Consider the following 9,167-nt stretch of genomic DNA (forward strand, 5'->3'; position numbering starts at 1 on the left):
CTCTCTCTCTCAAATAATAATTAAACGAAAAGAGATATTAGTCCAGAGTACAAATGCCAGCTATTATTTATTAACCAATGTATTAACAAATGTGATACAATTACTTTTACTTGATTAGAAACAACTAGACCAAGTTGTAGTCTCGATTCCCCGGACACCACCGTTTGACATTGTCAATGTTACCGAATTACGTGGGCCGTTCCGTCCTGGCAGGTGACACAAGCCGTGCAAAACACGGTCTATTACACCTTCACCGCGCGCGCAAACAGATGTATGTAATACAGGTGTTATCGGATGTCGAACGTATGTCTTTATTGTATTTTCGATGTTATCAGAGCGCACGTTAGTATACGTGTTATTTTGTTACGTTTTAGATCGGGTTTCATGTCAGCTGGCAGATAAGTACAGGTTTGGCTGGTTTTATATTTTCAAAAGCCAAACGCTGGTATACATCGCCCGTTTTGTGTCCCAGTACTGGTGTGATAGTTTGTGTAGTTCCCGGGAACGCCATTAGCGAAACTTGTGAAAACAGTTCGCACTATCGTTTGCGTAAGTAACATATCGTATAGATGTACATACAGATAATAATATATGATATGTAGACGGCGCGTAATTTATCAAACATCCATTCATGCATTTAATGCAGTCATCTAGAGGTGTCGTTAAACAAAGCATACTCTAATGCAGTCTTCTTTTTTTTCTCAACCTATATCAGTAAAAAATCTGGGTCGGGTTTAGGGAGGCGCCTCAACTTTTATCAATATTCCAGTTAGCACATGTGCCGCCCCCCCCCCCCCCCCCCCCCGATTATCTAGAAATGCTATATGTATATAATTTAAAAATAAATAAAAGGAAAGATAGATACTAACATGGTGTTTCTAAATTTCTTTATAACATATATTACAAGTGTGTTAAACACGATTTAAAAACTGTAAACTTCCTCATTGAATAAACTAACAAAGCGCAGTGATACTGCCACCAGACGAACCGATTAAAACAACACAAGCTAAGGAAACCAAGGAGAGAGAGAATGAGTATAAAACAGGGATTTGAAAATGGGTTACGAAGTGAAAGGACGCTGACTGTTAAAGCAACCAATAGGGGTGTGCACTCAGCGCCCCTCTGGACCCGTCTATGGCTCCCGGTACTGGTGTGGCCAACTTGAGATTTCCGTCAGTTAACACAATTTTAATTAAATATAACTCCCAATATAACTGATCCAAATTATTCAAAACATACATAATATAAACGAAATATGTGTACACGTATTTAATGACGTTGAATACTTGAATACTAATGTATTTATCATCTGTCGAGCTCAATGAATGAATGAATTAATTAATTAATCAATTAATTAATGGAAGAATAAATGAATGAATATTTTAAGATTCCCCAGAATAAAATAATGATAATAATAACAATAATAACAGCAATAATAATAATTACAACAACAACACTAATAATAATAATAATAATTAAAAAATAAAGTAATAATAATAATTAAAATATATAGATATATCAATTATTCTTTTAAAATAATAATAATAAAAATAAAAATAATAATAATAATAATAATAATAATAATAATAAATATATCGATTGTTGTTTTAAAATAAGGTCAGTTGATATCACAGAAACATATCCAATAGTGTTTGACGATTTTTCGAACATAAAATCGTTTGCAATGGAGGTCACATATTAGAGATTCAATTCGGCAAAAAATATTGTATTTTGCTGTAATTAGCATCGTATGAAATCCATGTTTGAATATTCGGAGATATTTGTCAACAAAACCAGAGCTCGAGAAATTTGTTTAGACATACTAAAAATGTATTCCAAAACAATTTAATAATACTTTAACAACACACTGTTATTGTGTTTCCCCATAAAGCAATTGGGTGTATTAGACCAAATGCATAATACTACAGTGCATTAATATTACTCCAATAACAGGTTACTCCTATAACAGGTTATACACATGCAATACACAAGATGACGAGAAACACTTTCATGAATATTTGATGCTGCTTTTAATCGTTTTACTTATTCATCAAGTCGGGACGTAGCCAAGTGGTAAAGCGCCCGTCGGTGGGCCCATTTGGCTATTTCTCATTCCAGCCAGTGCACCACGACTGGTATATCAAAGGCCATGGTATGTGCTATCCCATCTGTGGGATGGTGCATTTAAAAGATCACTTGCTACTAATGGAAAAATGTAGCGGGTTTCCTCTCTAAGACTATATGTCAACTTACCAAATGTTTGACATCCAATGTCGATGATTAATAAATCAATGTGCTCTAATAGTGTCGTTAAACAAAACAAACTTTAACTGTTTGTTCGAGAAGATATAATATAGGACCGGGTTATTCAAACAGTTTTCACATCTGGTTATGTGAAAATTTTGTATTCTAGTTTTTCGAGATGATTACTGTATTACAGGGTTATTCATAGGCATACGGAGATGATTACTGTATGACAGGGTTATTCATAGGCGTACGGAGATGAAATACTGTATGACAGGGTTATTCATAGGCGTACGGAGATGATATACTGTATGACAGGGTTATTCATAGGCGTACGGAGATGATTACTGTATGACAGGGTTATTCATAGGCGTACGGGGATGATATACTGTATGACAGGGTTATTCATAGGCGTACGGAGATGATATACTGTATGACAGGGTTATTCATAGGCGTACGTAGATGATTACTGTATGACAGGGTTATTCATAGGCGTACGGAGATGATATACTGTATGACAGGGTTATTCATAGGCGTACGGCGATGATTACTGTATGACAGGGTTATTCATAGGCGTACGGCGATGATATACTGTATGACAGGGTTATTCATAGGCGTACGGAGATGATTACTGTATGACAGGGTTATTCATAGGCGTACGGAGATGATATACTGTATGGCAGGGTTATTCATAGGCGTACGGAGATGATATACTGTATGACAGGGTTATTCATAGGCGTACGGAGATGATTACTGTATGCCAGGGTTAATCATAGGCGTACGGAGATGATTACTGTATGACAGGGTTATTCATAGGCGTACGGAGATGAAATACTGTATGACAGGGTTATTCATAGGCGTACGGAGATGATATACTGTATGACAGGGTTATTCATAGGCGTATGGAGATGATTACTGTATGACAGGGTTATTCATAGGCGTACGTGGATGATATACTGTATGACAGGGTTATTCATAGGCGTACGGAGATGATATACTGTATGACAGGGTTATTCATAGGCGTACGTAGATGATTACTGTATGACAGGGTTATTCATAGGCGTACGGAGATGATATACTGTATGACAGGGTTATTCATAGGCGTACGGCGATGATTACTGTATGACAGGGTTATTCATAGGCGTACGGCGATGATATACTGTATGACAGGGTTATTCATAGGCGTACGGAGATGATTACTGTATGACAGGGTTATTCATAGGCGTACGGAGATGATATACTGTATGGCAGGGTTATTCATAGGCGTACGGAGATGATATACTGTATGACAGGGTTATTCATAGGCGTACGGAGATGATTACTGTATGCCAGGGTTAATCATAGGCGTACGGAGATGATTACTGTATGACAGGGTTATTCATAGGCGTACGGAGATGATATACTGTATGACAGGGTTATTCATAGGCGTACGGAGATGATTACTGTATGACATGGTTATTCATAGGCGTACGGAGATGATATACTGTATGACAGGGTTATTCATAGGCGTACGGAGATGATTACTGTATGCCAGGGTTAATCATAGGCGTACGGAGATGATTACTGTATGACAGGGTTATTCATAGGCGTACGGAGATGATATACTGTATGACAGGGTTATTCATAGGCGTACGGAGATGATTACTGTATGACATGGTTATTCATAGGCGTACGGAGATGATATACTGTATGACAGGGTTATTCATAGGCGTACGGAGATGATATACTGTATGACATGGTTATTCATAGGCGTATGGAGATGATTACTGTATGACAGGGTTATTCATAGGCGTACGGAGATGATATACTGTATGACATGGTTATTCATAGGCGTACGGAGATGATTACTGTATGACAGGGTTATTCAAAGGCGTACGGAGATGATATACTGTATGGCAGGGTTATTCATAGGCGTACAGAGATTATTACTGTATGACAGGGTTATTCATAGGCGTACGGAGATGATATACTGTATGACAGGGTTATTCATAGGCGTACGGAGATGATTACTGTATGACAGGGTTATTCAAAGGCGTACGGAGATGATATACTGTATGGCAGGGTTATTCATAGGCGTACAGAGATTATTACTGTATGACAGGGTTATTCATAGGCGTACGGAGATGATATACTGTATGACAGGGTTATTCATAGGCGTACGGAGATGATTACTGTATGACAGGGTTATTCATAGGCGTACGGAGATGATATACTGTATGACAGGGTTATTCATAGGCGTACGGAGATGATTACTGTATGACAGGGTTATTCAAAGGCGTACGGAATCCTATTTTTGTAGGGGGCAGGCTGGCTTTTGCCCGAATTAAACGAAAATACCCGAATCTGGATAACAACATTTATTCATATTAGCATTACTACCAACAAGCTATGTAGGATTGCAAACGAACGACTACGCATTTTTATATGGATTACACCTAATGTTGAGGGTAGATTGATGGAAACACATAGTAAAAAAAAGTCTCAGGTCAGCACATTTTGCCCGAATATCTCTATAATTTTTTTCCCCGAAATTGAGGTTTTGCTCTAGCATTAACCTCCACCCACCCACCCCCCATCCTCGTCTCGTACGCTTATGGGGTTATTCAAAAATATTTCACATCTGGCCATGTGAAATTTATTTTTGACTGGATTCAGCTGCGTGTAGATATTTTCAAAGTAAGTCTACTTATTGTAAAAGCTCAGTGTGTTCAAACTTGGGCTTTAATCTTCGATAAACATAAGAACAACGATGAAGACATGAGATGTACACAAACTAGTCTTCTAAACAAGAAACAGTATTTCTATTCTAAAGTATTCACCGTTAAAGGAGAAAACGTCAATTAGTTATCGAGACTTGGACAACAGCCAATCGGAACATTTCTCAATAGTATTTATATTATTCATATATTATCCAGTAGAAAACCCCCCCCAGCAATAAAAGAAATACAGACGAGTGTCAGTTATTAGACATCACACGTGCTGTAGAGTTCACGTGCAATATGAAAAAAGAAGAAGTTTGTTTTGTTTAACGACACCACTATATCACATTGATTTATTAATCATCGGCTATTGGGTGTCAAACATTTGGTAATTTTTACATACGTGCAATATGACGACACGTCTTTATATGTATTATTGTCGATCTAAAAACGTATTTGAAAAAGTTATTTATTTATTTATATATTATATTTATTTATTTATGTATTTGTTTGTTAGTTTAGTTTAGTTGTTGCAGATATCCGCTCTCTAATAACACGAAGGATGTTGAAGGATTGCATCCTGGCGTATGCAGTACACTACTCGTGAAACTGTCAGAAGCTGGGTATCCTTCTGCTCTCACGTGAGCCGTGAACAAATTCCACACGTTTAATAATTTGTGATTAGTACACATGCTCATCTAATACCTGTAGTGGCGGGACGTAGACCAGTGGTAAAGCGCTCGCTTGATGCGCGGTCCGTCGGTGGGTCTAATGGGCTATTCTCGTTCCAGTCAGTGCACCACGACTGGTATATCAAAGGCCGTGGTATGTGCTATCCTGTCTGTGGGGTGGTGCATATAAAAGATCCCTTGCTACTAATTGAAAAATGTAGCGGGTTTCCTCTCTGAGACTATATGTTAAAATTACCCAGTGGTTGACATCCAATAGCCGATGATTACTAAATCAATGTGCTCTTGTAGTGTTGCTAAACAAAAGAAACTGTAACTAATACATGTAATATCAAAAGTTTGTTTGTTTAACGACTCCACTAGAGCACGCAGACTACGGTAATTAATCATCGGATGTGAAAAGTTTGTTTGTTTAACGACTCCACTAGAGCACGCAGACTACGGTAATTAATCATCGGATGTCAAAAGTTTGTTTGTTTAACGACTCCACTAGAGCACGCAGACTACGGTAATTAATCATCGGATGTCAAAAGTTTGTTTGTTTAACGACTCCACTAGAGCACGCAGACTACGGTAATTAATCATCGGATGTGAAAAGTTTGTTGTTTAACGACTCCACTAGAGCACGCAGACTACGGTAATTAATCATCGGATGTCAAAAGTTTGTTTGTTTAACGACTCCACTAGAGCACGCAGACTATGGTAATTAATCATCGGATGTGAAAAGTTTGTTTGTTTAACGACTCCACTAGAGCACGCAGACTACGGTAATTAATCATCGGATGTGAAAAGTTTGTTTGTTTAACGACTCCACTAGAGCACGCAGACTACGGTAATTAATCATCGGATGTGAAAAGTTTGTTTGTTTAACGACTCCACTAGAGCACGCAGACTACGGTAATTAATCATCGGATGTGAAATGTTTGTTTGTTTAACGACTCCACTAGAGCACGCAGACTACGGTAATTAATCATCGGATGTCAAAAGTTTGTTTGTTTAACGACTCCACTAGAGCATGCAGACTACGGTAATTAATCATCGGATGTGAAAAGTTTGGTAATTCTGAAATGTGGTCTTCAGAGGAAACCCGCTACATTGTTCATTTGCAGCAAGGGATCTTTTATAAGTACTTCTCCACAGATAGGATAACACAGTATTCCACTAACGTACATTATCATCTTAGGCTAGCGTAAGGGAAGTATGGTATAAAGATACATACAGGGGAAAACAGGCCCAACCATCTATTTGTGGCACTGAATAATATAAATTCCGACGCTATATAACCGTAAATAAAATGTGTTGAGTGCGTCGTTAAATAAACCATTTCCTTCCTTCATTTCATGAATAATATAAAGATACACACAGGGGAAAACAGGCCTAACAATCTATTTGTGAAACTGAATAATATAAAGATACACACAGGGGAAAACAGACCTAACCATCTATTTGTGGCACTGAACAATATAAACATACACACAGGGGAAAACAGACCTAACCATCTATTTGTGGCACTGAATAATATAAACATACACACAGGGGAAAACAGACCTAACCATCTATTTGTGGCACTGAATAATATAAACATACACACAGGGGAAAACAGACCTAACCATCTATTTGTGGCACTGAATAATATAAACATACACACACGGGAAAACAGACCTAACCATCTATTTGTGACACTAAACAATATAAACATACACACACGGGAAAACAGGCCTAACCATCTATTTGTGACATTAAACAATATAAACATACACACAGGGGAAAACAGGCCTAATCATCTATTTGTGACACTAAACAATATAAACATACACACAGGGGAAAACAGACCTAACCATCTATTTGTGACACTAAACAATATAAACATACACACAGGGGAAAACAGGCCTAACCATCTATTTGTGGCACTGAATAATATAAAGATACATACACGGGAAAACAGACCTAACCATATATTTGTGGCACTGAATAATGTCCGGAATTAATTTTTATTTCTTAGACGCATTTTGTGATTTACAACACATAAGTAGCTAGCTTGTCTTAGACGTAAAAGAAAACGAAAAGCAAATAAATTCAATAAAAATAGAATTTGGAATTACACACAATGAGGCCTGGTTTATTTATGTCTTCTGTTTTTTCCCCTTCCTGTTTTTTCGTATCTGTCTACTAAATATATATAAAAATGTAAATGTAATAAAATAAAGTTAATTATTAACCCATTTTGCCAACATGTGATCTATCCTGGGACGTAATGGACCCAGACCCCGCTGACTGGCTGGCTCGCCGGGTTGTGGCGACTAGCCTTTTCAATAAACTTTCCAAACGAGATCTTAATTTGTCGAATTTGCTTTCTTGAGAATGTGTATTGCAATAAAGCCGAAGCAAGTGACTCGGGAAATGTGATTTGTCAAGTCTTATTCGTTTACAGCTCGTAGGCTGGGCCTTATCCGGAGACTGGCTTGGCGGAGGGAATCATGCTAGGTTTTGGCTGCGGGTTGCACTATCACCCGATTAGTGAGTATTAAATGATTTAAAGACCATTAGGCGAACACAATAGTGTGTTTGGGAGTCATAACACAAGACAGTGACAGGCGCTCGCCGAATATCACCGATTACACGGACAGATAATTCCATTTCAAACTCATCTTTAAAAGATTATTTTTTCCATAATTCCAATCCCGGCTGACCAGCGCCGGCTAACGTGATGGCCAAACGAAAGAGGAAAAACAAAGACCTGCAATTACTTAAAGACTGCCTCTTATTGCATTTCGTCTGAAGTTCCATTCTCGGGAAAACATTTACACGTGGGTATTTATTTTATTTATACACACGTGGGTATATTTACTTAGGGTATTTGTCATGTGGATGATTTTACAAACTGTCATTAATACATTTTCCTTTTCTTTAATTTTTGTTTTGTTTTAAAAATATAATATATTTAGGTTCAAGCACACTGAAGTGAAATCACTTGAGACATCTCGTCTGAACATGCGAGGGTGGGCTAATGGTTACTGACATTCTCACAGAGCCGTTAGAACTCGCTCTGGGTGGGAATCAGTACCGGGATGTGAACCCAGAACCTGCCAGCCTTCAAGACGATGATTTAACCACACCATCACCGATCCGGTGTAAGATTGTCAATTTACTTACAATGTAATTTGTGTTTATTCGAGCAGATATATTGACTAATTGTTAGCAAACGGTTTTGACACAGTACCTTATTGACGTCAATTTGTTTTGTTGTTTAACGACACCACTAGAGCACATTAATTTATTAATCATTGGCTACTGGATGTCAAACATATTATCATTTTGACAGTAATAGAGAGTAAATCCACAACATTTCTCCATTAGTAACAAGGGATCTTTTATATGCATCATCCCACAGACAGGATAATACATACCACAGCCTTTGATATATACCAGTCGTGGTGCATTGGCTGGAACGAGTATATTAATATTAAAATAATAATAATAATAATAATAATAAAATCATGATAAAATTAATTTGGCGAACAGACTGTGAAAATGA

The 9,167-nt window shown here is 37.5% G+C and overlaps 1 long non-coding RNA gene across 1 annotated transcript; it reads left to right on the plus strand.

Annotated features, from left to right (window-relative positions):
• The first annotated feature begins 455 nt into the window (after positions 1 to 455).
• On the plus strand, positions 456 to 8,738 carry LOC121378768. The gene is made up of 3 exons (XR_005958763.1): positions 456 to 549; positions 8,064 to 8,149; positions 8,578 to 8,738. It is a non-coding gene; the product is annotated as an uncharacterized LOC121378768 (long non-coding RNA).
• The last annotated feature ends 429 nt before the right edge of the window (positions 8,739 to 9,167 follow it).

The sequence above is a fragment of the Gigantopelta aegis genome, chromosome 8, assembly GCF_016097555.1.
Source record: "Gigantopelta aegis isolate Gae_Host chromosome 8, Gae_host_genome, whole genome shotgun sequence".
Classification (NCBI taxonomy): domain Eukaryota; kingdom Metazoa; phylum Mollusca; class Gastropoda; order Neomphalida; family Peltospiridae; genus Gigantopelta; species Gigantopelta aegis.